Raw genomic sequence first — 14,851 nt, 5'->3', positions numbered from 1 at the left:
TGTGAAATCTGCAAATTAAGAAATTCGAAACTAAATTCAGAATAGAATGGTAAGAAATATGAGAATTAATTTTGAGGAGATTACTATAATACGATAATAGCAATCACAGTTGGATACATAACTAGCACTGGGCAATTATTTTTATAAAGCTAGTTCAATTTATTTTAAAAACTTAAATTAAATTTTTAATTTAAAAATTTATGAACTAACTTTTAAATCACCAACAATAATGATTCCGATCAATAATCAGGTAAGTTATTATTACCTGCTATGAGATGATTCTTTCAGTTAAGATAGACTAGCAATGATAGGTCTTGCAAATAGATATCACATTTTTATACCAAATTATATGTTTTTCATTTTATGGAAGTTAAGATCTCTACCCTTAAGACGTCATGGAACTAATAGACGGCGACCAAGTTTACAGCCGTAATAATAATAGAATCTTCGATGACGACATCCGTATTTGAAACAAGTGACAGACAGCATTATGAAAAATTTAACAAGAAGATAAACATGGTCGCCTAGATATCTTATTAATCTGCGTTTTAAATAACACGAACAAACTGCTTTAGAAACTAAATTGCCAATAAAGTTAAATTTTTAATAACTCAATTTTTCCTGATATTACTTTCAGCGCGCGCTTTATTTTGTTCGCCAATATAAAGTAAATATTGCAAAAGAAATTTTCGGAAGTTTTAAATTTTTTAAGAAATGTCGAATACGTTTGTAATAAATTATTATCCGCTTCTCGGGGGGGGGATAGTCCTTAATTAGACCAGCTCTGAAAGTGACCAGTTCTTAAATTCCAAGAAACATTCAATTTAGCTACTCTCAGAATTAGAATATTGATTTCATCTGAAATTTCATGTTTTTGGTTTGTTCGCTATTATCTCGTCATAACAAAATTTCCAGTATTTTTAACCCATAAATCGAAAAGACAAAATTCAAAAAAGAAATTAATTAAGTAATTAAAATACTTCTCTTGGGAAAAGAAGCTAGCCAGAAAAAGATATGCATATAATAGTGACGATCAGCATCAATATCACAGGGGAAAAATCTGCATAAAAGGACTTTTCTAAAGCAGGCTTCACGCGTTAATTTAAATGAAACGGAATGATAATGTTTTAAATCAAACTGCTTTATAATCAATTATTCTTTCTGTGTAAAAACCCTCATGAAAAAACACGTAGCGTAGAAATTATGCAAAATCGTATCCATGTACTGACAATATTTTTTTTTTTTTGTTTTAAATTTACCCTAAGAAGTAAACAATCATTCAAATGATTTGTATAAAATAATATGTAGTAGCCGTACATTAAAATTCACTAAAGTATCAGAGAAATTCTAATTTTGAAACACATTTTTTAGTGATATCACTACAGCTTTATAAGCAAATTATTTCACGTATTGCACTAACACGTGCATGAACTAGATTTGACCTTAATTTCATTCACTACCCTCAAACGGGGGAAAAAAAAAAAAAAAAATGCTTAAACGCGATCCAAAATTTTATAACAGACAAATTTCTAACCTTAAATAATAGTATTCACTGTAGATAGACGTCTTTAAATATCCTTTAAAGTAATCCACTGGTATAGTATTCCAAATTATTGCACATTTCCCATGGTATTCCAAAATGTATATTTCACAGAACCACCAACTACAAAGCGAGACTACAAAAATGAGAAATGTGCAGTGGGTTCTAAATATAAGATACAGTGGATAAATTTCTACGTGACACTATACCACGCTCTTGATGCATTTTCCAACCCCTAATCGTCCTTCAATAGCTTAAAAGTCCCTCAGACCTTTCCCCCTCTTCCTTGACCACGTAAAATCTGCCCCGGCCTAAATGATTCTGGTTCAAAGCGGTTCTTTAGGGAGGAGGTTAAGAAAAAGTTTCTTCCGATAAGGGGTGACAATGATCTCCTATTTACACGTGAGCAGGTACAAAGAGAAGTAAATGGCTTAAACTGGCTTATACCCCTGTTTCAGATTGCACTATTCCTAAATAAATTTGCGATTGATTACGATATTCATTTTCAATCTGGGATGTTTTATTTCTTCTTGATATAAATCATCGATAGTAATCTCGATGAAACAGGCCATGATAATTCTTCCATTTAATTGACAATTCATTCATTAATTAGAAATCCAAACGAAGTAATCTACTAAGTATATATTAATATGTAGTGTTTAATCAAAGCATTTTGGAAAGTATATTTCATCAAATTAATTGCTCATTCTATATTTTTGGGGGGAGAACAGAAATAAAGAGGGAATTTTTTTTTTTTAAATTAATGCTGTATATTTTTAATTAGTTGTCATTTTTATTTAAACCTCCCTTTCAATAGTCCCTGATATTTTATTTTGAATAGGACAAAATAGCAATATTTGAAGAGTTGAGCATTAATAGAACTAATTTAGTCATAAATTAAATTTGTAGTTGTTTACTTACTTACCGCTTATGATATTTTACTTTTGGAAAGCAGCGTTCGAGTTTTTAGAAACATGCAATGAAACCTCTTATTACGACCATCTCCCTAAGATGACCAGCTCTGAAAGTGACCAGTTCTTAAATTGTGGTGAGGAAAGTTTTATGTTACAAGTTCTACCATTATTTTTAAGCGGTTTCGCATGGTTGGTAAAATGCATATCTACTTATGAAATATAATCCTCTTATGTATATGAAATTTAAAAAATGAAGGAAAAGTAATTTTACGATTCAAAATGTTAGTGAATATCAGCGACTGAGTTTTGACAAATGCTAATGTATGCTTTCACTACTTCTTGTTTTCAATGCAGTGCTTGAAAGTAGGTGAATAAGAAAATAATAGCATCTCGTTCTTTAGTACCATTTGAATCATTTCCATTTGAATTTTGCAAATATAGATTTGGTAATATCTTATCTCTTAGATCTTAGATATTATGACAGAAATATTTTAAAGCAATTGAATAACTCTCCAATTCCATGCTTATTTCTGTGAAAATTCCTAATATTTTCCACAAAACTGTAAATTACATACACAGCTCTTTCTAAACAAAAGAATATTTTAAATAAGTATTCTAATTATTCAGTAAGTATCAAAATAAATAAAACACAATATAATCAATTTGCACAAAATATCAAAAATACGCTTTCTCTAAAAATTAAACTCCTACAGTGATATCTGGAAAGTCCTGATATCAGTGATAAGATATCAAATGTATCAATCTCGTGATGAGACAAAATCGTGCTTTAAAATTCATCAAAGTATTCAAGTCAGTAGATTACGAAAAAATTCATTCTATTTATTTACTTTATCACAGAGACATAGGAGACAACAGGATATTTTTTATCACTAGTACACTTTATTAAGCACTAACAATAGTAAAAAAGAAAATCACACGAACTGGTAAATGTAATCACTCGTTGATGCTTCTGGAAAATTAAATACGTCAAACTAGGACTTTGATTACAAAGCATTACTACATTTTATGAAAGCATTGGTATCTCTCTAAATTTCTTTTTATCTCCTTCTCATTTTCCTCCGCATTTTCCTGAAGAATAACATACTCAGAATTCAGCGATCTGATATGCAATCATTGAAGGGAATTTTTTTCGTGATTTGTAACATAATGTATCTAGTTTTAACGAGGAAAACGAAAAACAACAATTCCTGGAGTCAGCTGTGATTCTAGTTATTACGTTATGTATTGCCAAGATTACTAGAAATGTTATTATGAGTATTAATAATCTTAAAACCAACGTCTGAAATAATTTTGAAATATTGTGAATTACAGCAATGTATGTCTAAAACGTAATATTGTTTTTACACTGAAAACCAAAAAACACTGAAAAACAAAAAACTCAAGAACTAAAAGTTTCAATACTAAATGTAAAAATCAAAGTGTCCAATCAAGTGTAGAGCGTTTCAAGAAGAATTATCCATAGTGTGCAGTAAGATTTACTTATATTACAGCAAGGCATTTTTAATATGATAGTCAAGAATGACAGTGAATAATAGTCTCGGAACACAAAGTTTTAAATAAAATTTATTGGTTTTAAATTTTCTTCGAGAATTCATGTAGAAATAGTTTTAAAAGTCGATTGAAATGTCATAAATCAGAATATCTATTTCATCACCATGTAACATTCTTGTATTCTGTTTCATACAATAATTAGGAATTGTTTTTATTCATAACAGTATGGAATTTAATCGTAGGTAATCTGGAATATATGAACACTATTAAATCATCCGTTAAAATCAATTATATATATATATATATATATATATTGAATTAATTAACTGAAATTCATTGAAATCGAAATAAATTTCCTAATACTTGCGCAATAGCTGCAAAGTAAAATAATAATAATTTATTTTCTAAATTAATATTGATTACATATACATATATCCTGTGTGTGTGTCTATAATAAACTTAAAGCATCTAAATTCAAAAGTAAATTGGTATCAAAGCAAGGCAATTCCTCAACAATATTAATAATTACATCCTTGTATAAGACGTTTAACACAATATCTAAATAATTCACGTGGGATGGCTAAGAATCCACTTTTTTCTTATCTGGCTCAAAATCCACGGCTAGAAGTGGACATCACCCGTTTTACACCTCCACACACAAAGTTTAACAGGATACGATTTTTGAATGCATGTTTAAATACTTAGTTCTGCAGTTGGACACTTTGAACCTTATCGAATACTTTTTCCAAGAAATGCCATAAAGCTGAAAAGAAAAAAAAAAAGGAATGGGTTAGCAGGATTAAGTGCAACAACAGACTGGTGGACTGTGAGCTAAGCGAGAGCTTAAAAAAACCTTAAATAATCCTTTTGGGAGATCGATAAAACCAAAATCTTTTCAGACATTTTTTCGTTCTTCGTTTCTTTTTTCATACTTTGTAAAATTTTAATGAGTTTTTTATTAACAGAGGCAACAATCTGAAAGCGAGCAGTGGTAACACTGTACAAAATAAAACATTTTTATCTCCAGCGCGCAAGACTGTCTATCGGAAATTCTAAAAATATGCTGTTTTTCAATGTTTTGTGATTTTACTATTGAAGTGAATTTTATGTAGCATAAGTGCGAAGAACATGATATTTAATAAATAAACTTAACACATAAAGTTAATAAAAAGACATAGGGGAAAAAAAAGCTGCTCACACATAAATAAACTCTCAACAGAGCAATTTTTCTGCGTGCAAAAATTCGTAACTGAACTTATTTAATTTTTAAAATACGAATAAAAATTTAGATAAAATCTGAAAGCTTTTACATTATGCCCAAAGGGGCGTTTTTTTTTAACGTTTTTTGTGTTACTTCTATTAATTAAATATCATGTTCATAAAATTCAGTTCAACAGCAATTTCGCAAAATAATTTTAAAATGAATTTCCGATACACAATCTTGCGCGCTGAAGATTAAAAAAAAAAAAAAAAAAAAAAAAAAAAAAAAAAAAAAAAGTTTTTTTTCCTACAGTGTTGCTATTGCTGGCTTTGAAATCGTTTAGTTTTTTAATCAAAAATTCGTTTATCAAATCGATAATAAAACAAATTTCAAATTCCAAATTTCGGGCTCCCAGATACCCATATTCAGTGGAAGATTACATTATTCAAAATTTGATGGCTCTGTGTACCGTTGTTTTATTATTATGCGAGAAACATACATACATTTATGCAGATTCTTCATTATTTAATTTCTTTAAATATAATACAGACCTGTAATATTTGGTGTTAACAATTTGAAAAGTGAACCGACGTTTATGGTGAACCAACGGAAAATGCCAAAACGAAAATAATAACCCTTCCGGGCTAACGCCCTTTGAGCTAAGAATTTTTTTGTTCAACATCGTATTAAGAAACTCAGCATTGATATGAACTGAGAAATGACTGAAAATATAAAAATGTATGCCAACACTTAAGACTGCATCGGAAATTCTAAACATATGCTGCTATGCAGCTTTTAAAAATTTTGTGGTTTTGTTGTTGAACTGTATGTGACGTAAGTGAAAAAAAATAATTAATAATAATGCTAAAAAGACCAGGGGGGGGGAGGTTAGCAGGAATGAGTGGAAGAGCAGAACACTACCAGCTCAGTGAGAGCGTAAAAAACCTTAACATACCCTTTTGGGCGACAATTAAAACCTGAAACCTTTCAGTTTTTTTTTTTTTTTTAATTAGTGTTATAACAATGAAACGAACTTCTTATCCATATTAAACTGACTAATAGTATTTTTCTGTTAATTATAATATAAGTTATTCTTTACCACTGTGCCATTTTTTTTAGCTGCAGTAGAAATAACAGTGGACATCATACCCCGTATTATTACTCCTGTTAATGAGAGATCTACTGTACATATAGTGTAAGTCATGAACTTGAGTTTGATCTAATTCTTTGAGACGGGTTGTTTTTCATAAATTTTATGCAAAACAGGTTCCAAAAATGTTTACGAACAGCTTCATTGTGAAATACGACGGGTAGTCAAAAGGTTCCCTGAATTTCGTTGTAATTCTTTATTACCACAATGCAGGTACACATTTACTTAATCATCTTCAAACTAGGCTCCGTCAGAACACACAAACTTGCTCCACCATTCCTCCATTGCTTGGACACAACGATGAAAGTCGTGTTGTGGTATCTTCCGAAGTTCAGTCATCGCGTTGGTTTTGATGTCTTCTACGGTGTCTGGTCTAGAATATAAGCACAGCAGCGTACAGTGAAATTACTTCCTGTTGTTTCACAAGATGTTTTGGAAGTAACATATAATGAATGTTATGTATATAGTGTAAATTAAAAAGTATAAATGATCAGTAGAAAGCTTCTGCTATTCTGCTAGTGAATGTTTAAGTGATGAAACAAATAAAAAGTCAATTAAAATTATAATATAAACCAAAAATTAAAAGCAAAAATTTTTTAAAATGAAAATACAAAAACCGATAAGCAATCATTTCCAAACCGCAAACATGAACTGCTGTAACCAACATGCAGAAAATGAAAAATTATCTAACAGTACTTTTGACCGTCTAACAATTAATAAAAAAAAATGCAACCTACTTCCGCAATGGCGTTATGATTAATAGAAACAAATATTACTTACAGTTTAAATGAAACTAGAAGATAGTGGTTAACTAATATCGGTTACACCAATGCTCTGTGTAAACAGTTTAGAAGACGTTATGGATTTTGTGAATAAAATACGAGAAGTGACAAGATTTTGTCGAAATCGTTACAACATAAGAAAATGTATAAAAGGGACAAAATATTGATAAACGTACATAAAACCATTCAGATTTAAGTTACTTTATATATATATATATATATATATATATATATATATCTGTGTGTGTGTGCGATTATAAATAATTTGTAATTTTAATTTTGAAATTTCTCAACTCTTATTCATATATTTATATATTTAAATGTTTTAGGCAATCCATTGCTTTAAATAAGGTTTTCAGTGCTGATTTTAATAATAAGCATGCAGTTTCTGTTTTTATCTTTTTTTAATTCTATTCTGTTAATTATTAATTATCTTTGTCTAAGCAATTTAGACAACGACAAGAAAGCAGGAAAGTTTACCATTTAAACAGAACCGCCTTCTGGAAAACATTATTAAAGAAATTTCTACAGTTCCACGAAGTGTCTTTCCAGATGCATGTAAATTAGAGGAACTCATTACATTACACAACTTTGCTTGCAAACAGTCATGTTATTTTTCTATTAAAGGGTATCTAATGTAATATTTTATGTAAACATTCGAAAAATTCTGACAGATAATTTACGAAACAAAAACTTGTTTTTAAGGAAGCTTTCTATGCTTGTAAAGTGTTTATCTTTGACCTTGTAACAGGCAGTATCAGTTCCGACATCTAATTTTGTATGACAAAAACATCGTAGATTTCAAAGAAGTCTCATTGTAATATCAAAAAATCGTTGTGAACTTTCAACGGAAATTATTCGAAAACAAATACGCAGGGATTTGCTAATATAGATTTACACTGATCTCTCCGTTCGATACAAGACTGCAAGTGATTTCGGTGATAATGAAATAAACGGAAAATGTTTTTAGCTTTCGATAAAATAGAATTAATCTGATCTTTGTTTATATATAAAAATCGACGAGATGTTTACAAGTAATGAAACTTCTGCTGAAAATGCTGCGTTTATACATACACTAAACTGTCGATTATCCCTGCACTAATTATTCGCAGATAGCTAATTGACAGTTCTGTGGACATTTAAGAGCAATATTGCATTATTTTGTAAATTAGCCGTTAATAATAAGAAGAAATTATTGGAGGCCAGCATCTGGAGAGGAGAAATTTATGAACTTTTGAAAGGTTTTTATGATTTTTTATGCATGAATCCATTGTAAAAGTTTACAAGGAAGTTAGAAACTTAACGCTAATTCAAATCCGAAAAAACTGATTCTTGATCTCTCAACGGAAGAAATTCTGTTGATAAAGAAGATAACTGTTTTAATATTATTGAGTTTTATTCTTCTGACACCAGTTGTTACGTTATTTTCTTCCTTCACGCTCGTACGGGGTTCATGAGGATTTGGAGTGAATAATGACAATACTACTTGATGAAGTATCGAAACACACTTTATTGGCCGATATTGTCAGGACACCTCCAAAACATATTTTTACAGTCGTCGACGAACTACTATAAACGCGCTGACACGATCAGCGACACAGCCTCCAGGTTATCAGGCTTTCACGGTGAAAACAGCTTCACGGCAAAGCACTAGAGTACAACTCCCGACTCTGCTTGGTCATTCTCGGAACTCCACGTACTCTCGAGACTCTCCACGCTACAACTCGCGATGCACTCGACGACACACAGAGCACAACTCTCGACTCTTCGGTTCAGTCGTTTCCGGAGCTCAACATGCTCTCTCGACGATGCACTAACCGCGATACACTACGAGACTCTTTCGGTGCACTCGACGACCCACTCGGCACTCGCTACCCGTCTGTCAACTCGATCGACTCCGCAGGGATTGACTCGCTAGACCAGACACCAACTCGATACTAACTATCTCGCACTCTAGACGAGGCACACACCCTCGCACTCTCAAAGACACTCTCTGGTGTCATATGGTCATATGGAAGTCCGAATTTAGAATTTGAAATTTGTTTTATTATCGATTTCATATTTTGTAACACTTTAACGAATTTTTTATTAACAAATTCAAAGATTTCAAAGCGAGCAATGGCAATACTGTACCGGCCCCGAAAAAAAAAAAAAAAATCTCCAGCGCGCGAGATTGTGTATCGGAAATTCTAAAGACATGCTCATTCGATATGTCTGTTGAATTGAATTTTATGGTTTAAGTGCGAAGAACATGATATTTAATAAATAAAGGTAGCACACAAAACATTAAAAAAAGCCTCTTTGGGCGTCTTTTTCAGATTTTATATTACGACCAGAGGAGCGTTTTTTTAATGTTTTGTGTCCTAGATTTTTTATAGTATTATTTTGTAGTAAAGAATATTAGAATATTTAAAATTGACAAGTTGGAATGTGCATAATAGTGAAAACCGTTATGCGTTATATCCTAAATAAAGGTGCTTTCAAGCTAGGGTCCAAAATTTTCGGTGTCCTAGCCATTCAGTACAGTTAGATGTCTTATATAATTTAAATATATTAATAATTCAAAGCAAAATGTGTTGTTGTTTAATTGTTGATTCTGAAAACACCTTAGATAGTCTTCTCCGAAAATCGATGTTTTAGGTGGCTTGTCTATGCCGCCTATGTTTGGAGCCGATTCTGAACACGTTAGTCAAATAATGATGATATGATGGGAACCTAAAAACTATAGTGCTCTTCTGTATTTATGAAAGACTCGAGATTTTCTGCAAACTAAGAAATGACATGTAAATCACTATGAGCAGAAAGGAAACCATTAATAAGTTATAATATAACAGTTAACGAAAACACTGTATTTAGTAGCAATGATTAAAGAATCGTTAAAAGAAAAAGAATTCTTTTGAATCATAAAGCAAAACTTATAATTTTTACGCAGCATTATAATTGTTGTCAAACATGAGGCTAAAGTTTTTAAACCTTAAAAGGGAATTTATACAGGCAAAAAAAAAAAAAAAAAAAAAAAAAGGCAGGAAAAATTTAAAAAAAACTTTAGACATGCGTCAAGATACTCTTAATCTCATGCATACTTTCTGTGTGCATGGGATTAAGAGATAATAAATACGATATATAGGTTTATATTAAACAGTTGATGCTTTTCCCCACGTGCACTTAACGGCCGTTCCCAGTGGGATTTCTCTGAGCTAACGGAGTCAATTTCATATATCAATTAGCTCCGATTTCTCACTAAAAATATTTAAGCCTTTCAGTTTCCAAATCTAAAGTATAAAGTTAATAAAAACAACTTGGGTGTTCATGGAAAGAAACAGAGTTTACCAAACTCAGTTTCTGACGACTTTGTTCATATTTTTAACTTCTTTATGATGACTTCCTTGCTTTCTTGATGAAAAAAAAAGTATATTCACACAGCCACATGAGCGCAATACTCCTGCAAAAATCATTCAATTCTAAAATTGTTTCCAAAAGCCAATGTCGTCTCTTTCTATAACTTAAATGTATTTAAGAATGTATTGTGAATTACACCTTAAGAGGTGGGGAAGAGAAAGATAATGTGTATGAATCAATTAACCATTCCAAAAGCCAATGTTGTGTCTTTCTATGACTTCAATGTATTTAAGAATGTATTGTGAATTACACCTTAAGAGGTGGGGAAGAGAAAGATAATGTGTATGAATCAATTAACCAATGGTAAATAATAACAATAATTTTATTGACTTTGCGATGGACTGCTGAAAAAGAACTCAAGCTTCACATGCGAGCTACATATTATTCGTTTGCCACTTTTCGAAACAGTGGATAGCATTAAAAACTGCACTATGGGAATGGAAGGGGTGGTCAACTGATGGTCATTATGTCAAGGCAAATTTATAGTAGGGGTTAAAGGATGTAATTAATAAGGAATATAATTAGCTAATAACTAAGCGTAGGCAAGGTACCACTGTTTAAATATCTACGCTTAGGATTTTCTAAGCGAAACTGGCTCGTATTTACGACAGCAAAAAGGCAAGAAGACTCAAATAGCCAGCTCCTTTGCCGGAATCGATGCAAAAAATAAACAAAAACAGGTACTATCTCCAAAAAAATTTAGTTAAATATATACAAATTTTTGTTTGAATTCTAATGAAATTAATCTAAATGGCATTTGCATAAAATTTATTGTAAAGGAATTTGGTTTATATGCAAATATTTTTACTGAATTGAAATCCAACTTGATCGATAAAAGCAGCCGAACATCAGCATCGTAATGGTAGTCAGCTGACTAGTACCTCGTTACAGATAAAGGGATTGGGATTGGCTGGCGCCGTGTTGCCCAGAAGCGTAGGGTTGATGATCCAATACTCTACAAAAATATATTAATTCCCCCGTGGCTCCCTCCCCACTTCATAAACGCTGACGACAAATATCAATTATTTTTTCCTCTTATTCGAGAAAATCTGTCTGAAAACATGCAGACTTGTATTAGTATAATGGGAATCACGTAGAATTGGTATATGTTTTTTACATCAAAAGTGTACTAATGCTGGAGAACATCAATAGTGTCTTGGCAGATTAATAGTGTCTTGGCAGTCAATTTTAGGTTTAAATTCACGTAAGGTGATTCGGTCAATTACATTTTGATTTTAAGTATTTCGCTGTTTTGTTTATCTTAGGCTTTTGAATTAAACAATAAATGAGTAAAAAAAAAAAATGGGTTCATTAAGTGTAGAAAATCTCTTCTGTGTTACCGAGATATCTATTGCTAGTTTTACCAACAAACTTTAGTAGAAGTGACAATCTTGATGTAGCCATTAACAGAAATACACTGTATAGTCTCCGCATTCAAAGTGAAATTCCTAAACCTTGCAAAAGCCCAAGAATTTGGTCCATATCTCATTTCATTTTGTAAATTCGAGTCACTCATCCAGCTCTTGTCAGCAAAAACGGTTCTATCATCTTCAAAAAAAAGATTACCTCTAATCCAAAATGTTCAAACTTTTAGTGAGGAATGTAAAATATTATGAAAATAAAATTAGTCTGTTCCCATACGCTTAGGACAGGGTTCAAGTTCCGGAAAAGGCATGGTTAATTGGAAATAAATAATGTCTTGTCTTTGCGGCATGTTGACATTTAGAATACTGTCGAGCCTCTCGAGAGATTGATGTTAGGTAAATAGGGGCAGAAGACCGTTTCCCCAAGGGATTCTCCATCAAAATTGGGACGGAGCTATCCAAACTCCGCCTATAAGTACTGTCACCTAAAAGGTGCCCAAAGAGACAGGGTGTCAGAGACAAAAAGCAACCATTGTCTTTTGGCCACAATAAAATTCAAGAACCTGATTTGGCTGGAGGTTCAGATCCGTAGGCTCGGAAATAGTTGTGATGAATTAATATATTTTTCTATCGAAATGTTACATTTCTGTGAATTTTTTCCAATGATCTCTCTCTTTTCTGTCAGATGCGGTTTAATGAATTTCATTTTAAGCTTTCTAAGTTGAATTAATTTAATCTTCCTTTGATAAAGGAAAGGAATTGCGTTATTGAAAAAGAAGAGAAGGTCCGCCAGCCAGCAAAGAAAAATATTCTCAAATTTTTTGCTGAATTGAAATAATTGATTATTTAAAATATATGTAGAAATTGCCTTAACTTACGAATTCATTTGAAACTTTCACAGCAAACGTTTAAGTCTAAGAGACTGGCACTCGATTAAAATAGCTCCAATGGTCCTGAACCTAAATATACTGTTCAAAACAATTAAGCGTTATTATGACTTTGGATGTCTGTTGATGAAGGAAAATTGTGTTAGCTGATGTATGATTCATATGTGCTATAAGCAATGAGGAAAGAAAATTACGCGCGGAAGAGGGAATAACTTACTTTTATTCTCGAATTTTGTGTGAGTGTGTGCTTGTACGAGGGTGTGAGTCTGTGTGCATAGTTTGTACACGTCATACAAAAGAATAAAAGATGTGATTTTTCGTATGAAAACGAGTTTTAATAGCCGAAAGTACTGTTGCCCATCTGTGGGGCATAGTACCAGTAAGGTTATCAAGAAGGATCTGGAATATTTTCTCCCACTTCTATAGAAGAGCGGTTCCCAGCTGCTGAACTTGTTGTTTCTGTGAGACATAAGCGATCAGCAATCCTTCTTTCTAGAATATTTTTCGAATGAGTTCATATTCAGGAAATATGATGTGCAGTCAATTCAAAGGATCCCTTTGTCAAAAAGAAGTCTTCCACTGGTCGAAAACGATGTGGCCTGGTATTATCATCTATGAGAATCCCGACTGTTTCAACTCAAGGAACCATAAAGGGTGTGATGCACTCAACTCTATATCGCTCAGCTGCTACTGACCCATTCATGATGATGCACAAGTTGGTCCAGGCCATTAGAATAGATACTGGCCAGGCAGTCACTTCTTCTCCTCCTCAAATTGTTATTTTCTTTCACAAATGCAGCATTCTTTCCAAATGATGAGCTGCCTATTGTCAAGCTGTATACTAAAGCTGGACTCATCTGAGAAAATGACTCCCATCCTTTCGTCTCCATCTGAGATGCTGTTATGCTCATCTTCTAGAGGCACCACCGGGGCCATAGATCTATGATCCTACAAACCAGTACTATGGAGTCAGTTTCGAACAGTTGAAATACTGTGCCAACAGCCTCTAGAAGGTGCTATTGCAAAAGAGTGGCATTCATATTGCCGTTTCTTCTGGCTGCTGCTATTAAATAGCGATCTTTATTTTATGTTGTATACCTGTGACATTCTTCTGGTCTTCGCCCAACGTTTCTAGTTTGAAAAAAAAAAAAAAAAAAAAAAGATAAAAGGTTTTATGATTTGTAAATGACATTTGGGGACATTCCAAAAACTTCGCTACTTCGTCTGGAAATGGGTTGCATTTACCCATTTCTAGCTGAGCCATGGACCTCAAATGCTACGAATTCAGCAAAGTCATGTAGTTGACACATGGTATTTACTGCTACGAAGCATTCAACATACGTCTTTTTTTTAATGTCCTACATAAAGAATGTTGCAATTTCTTTTTTTCACGTCTTCTCGAAAATCCGTAATTTTCGATAAGATGTGAAAAGATAATAGACAAAATATGCCTATTTGAAAGTTTATAAAGGTCATGATTTCCTTTCATAATGACCTTTCTTAATATTTTTAAAAGAATAGTCGATTATATGGCTGCTTCATACTGAATTCACAGTATCTTCTAATCGTTCTAAGTAGTGTATTTGAAATGGAATCAGTTTACTTTTGATTGATATCCAAAGCTGATTACGAAATACTAAAATAAAGGCCAGATTTATATACAGTCTAAAGTTTTCTCTCGAATGTCGTCATTGCTCATGCTTTCAGGTAAAAAAGTGATACAATCAAATCTCGACAGAATTCTTAGGACTGACAAAAAATGAGAGGTGTTACGTATAATGAGTATTTAAGAAAGTGAAAGAGAAGTTTAAATTGATTTTTAAAACTTTTCAAAGATACAGCTTTCTGATTAAACTGCAGATTTGATTAAGAAAAAATACTTTATTTATTTACATATTTTTCTTTAATAACTGTTTATTCGATTTTGTTTGTATGGATAGCTTTGGAAAGATTTTCGGAGTAACTTACTTTGACTTTAAAAGGTGACTTGTATTGTGCAAATGACGATTTACAGAGGTGTGATTGTACGAGTATACCAATAGTCAACTATTTACGCCTCCGGAGTTCTATCGTTTTTTAAATTTATGAGGAAACGATCAACA

At 32.2% G+C, this 14,851-nt stretch overlaps 1 protein-coding gene across 3 annotated transcripts in view; it reads right to left on the bottom strand.

The window, feature by feature from the left end:
- LOC118193879 (alpha-tocopherol transfer protein-like) overlaps window positions 1–14,851 on the bottom strand; it is a 304,429-nt gene that overhangs the window by 242,229 nt on the left and 47,349 nt on the right. The window contains exon 1 of one of the 3 annotated variants that reach the window (XM_085823544.1): window positions 1,535–1,557. The exons of the other annotated variants lie outside the window; for them this stretch is intronic. The gene's annotated coding sequence lies outside the window, so the exon portion shown is untranslated. Of the gene's footprint in view, window positions 1–1,534; window positions 1,558–14,851 lie in introns of those variants that run through there. 3 annotated transcript variants of the gene reach the window in all.

The sequence above is a fragment of the Stegodyphus dumicola genome, chromosome 9 (assembly GCF_044657685.1).
Source record: "Stegodyphus dumicola isolate Sdum_Otavi_A_Nest chromosome 9, ASM4465768v1".
In the NCBI taxonomy this organism is placed as follows: domain Eukaryota; kingdom Metazoa; phylum Arthropoda; class Arachnida; order Araneae; family Eresidae; genus Stegodyphus; species Stegodyphus dumicola.
Note: the sequence above shows the minus strand (reverse complement) of the source record. Positions and strands in the feature narration are given on the sequence as shown.